Here is a 1,859-nt window from a genome sequence, read left to right on the forward strand (position 1 = left end):
GCACAGCACCAGAGAAGTGACACACACAACATATATACATTGTATTCCGGGAGATGATTGGACCCGATGTCAGCCTATGGGGGAGTCGGGTGTAAATGGACACGAGGACATCAGGTTACCCCCCATCCGGCACCGTCAGGTCCATGGAAGCGTCACACTGTTCCCCGTGTCTCTGGACCTGGTTGGTGTTGAATCGCGCCCATGTACACACGGCTGCCCATGCACTGGCGCTCGGCATCTCATCGGGTCCACGTGAAATACTGACATGCAGAACCGATCGGCCCGCTCGTGTGAAATGGGCCTTACAGTGTACAGTGTACCTCAGGCTTCATCGTCATCTCATGTCGCAGAATTTCTGTAAGAAAGTTATACAAAAATAAATCACAATCTGCATTGCGGACCCCCTGGGCTGTACGGGATCTACGGACCCCCTGGGCTGTGCGGGATCTACGGACCCCCTGGCTGTGCGGGATCTACGGACCCCCTGGGCTGTGCGGGATCTACGGACCCCCTGGCTGTGCGGGATCTACGGACCCCCTGGGCTGTGCGGGATTTCCATCATCTGATCACCCGGATGTGACAACGCGTATACTATGTATCTATTTTATCTTGTTACTTGTATACAATGCAGTCACTTCCTGTTTCCTGTTATAAGAGATACGTTGTCACTTCTTCCGCTCAGATACAAAGTAACAAGCTGGTAAAGAACAATGTGAAAGTCAAACATGACATTAGAAGTTGCAATGAACCAATCGGGCGCCGGCTGAGCTCGCCCGGCGTTACGTTTTTCGGGAATGAAGCGAGGGGCGGGAAGTGTTCTCTAGCGGCTCCTCATCCAATGACAGGTACACTTTAGGCTCCTCTGGCATGCTCCCCAGGTCCGGTGAGGTGATGGCACATCTGTGCGTCTAGACGGCGGTCACAGGTCAAATGGAAGCGATAAGAGCAGGTAAACAGCCCCGGGGACCGGTGCGGGGCCCCATCTGTCCCCTGGTTTGGATCCTCCATCACTTTCACTGGTGTACATTCCTCTTCCATACACCGGGGGAGGGGCGGGGCTCCACCTCTCCACGGCTGGTTAAGGTGACACTTTGTTGGACACACAAGTCCTGCAGAGGTCGATGGAGTCATTGATAACAGAGGGGCCCCGGGGCCCGGCAGGAAACCAGGTGGCCTGTTTAAGTGGCCGGCTAATGGCTTGCTGCCTGCGAGGAGGGTGGAAGTGCCTCGGGGAGGAGAGATCGAGGAGGACAGGTGGAGAGGAAGGAGGACAACAATAGACGATGCGCTCAGCCATGACGCACCTTCCCTTCTGCTCTCACCCGCCGACAACACAAATGTCACACGTTGTCGCCGCTCAGTCCTCCGACGTGGCGGCCGCATTCCTTCCCTGGATTGCAGGGTCCTTCTTTTACTTTCACCCGGTGACCCCGCCAGCAACACACTTCCTGTCCTTAGGTGACAATGCTTACTCACTTCCTGTCCTAAGGTGGCAAGGCTGACTTAGTTCCTGTCCTAGGGTGACAACGCTCACTCACTTCCTGTCTTAGGGTGACGATGCTCACTCGCTTCCTGTCCTAAGGTGACAACGCTCACTCGTCTCCTGTCCTAGGGTGACTACGCTCACTCACTTCCTCTCCTAAACTGACAACGCTCACTCGTCTCCTGTCCTAGGGTGACTACGCTCACTCACTTCCTCTCCTAAACTGACAACGCTCACTCGTCTCCTGTCCTAGGGTGACTACGCTCACTCACTTCCTCTCCTAAACTGACAACGCTCACTCGTCTCCTGTCCTAGGGTGACTACGCTCACTCACTTCCTCTCCTAAACTGACAACGCTCACTCGCTTCCTGTCCTA

At 55.0% G+C, this 1,859-nt stretch overlaps 1 protein-coding gene across 1 annotated transcript in view; it reads right to left on the reverse strand.

Moving 5' to 3' along the window:
* The window catches only part of CLPB (ClpB homolog, mitochondrial AAA ATPase chaperonin), a 74,138-nt gene that overhangs the window by 45,587 nt on the left and 26,692 nt on the right, over positions 1 to 1,859 (reverse strand). The window lies entirely within an intron of this gene.

The sequence above is a fragment of the Nanorana parkeri genome, unplaced genomic scaffold (genome assembly GCF_000935625.1).
Source record: "Nanorana parkeri isolate BGI_ZX_2015 unplaced genomic scaffold, ASM93562v1 scaffold2751, whole genome shotgun sequence".
NCBI lineage: Eukaryota > Metazoa > Chordata > Amphibia > Anura > Dicroglossidae > Nanorana > Nanorana parkeri.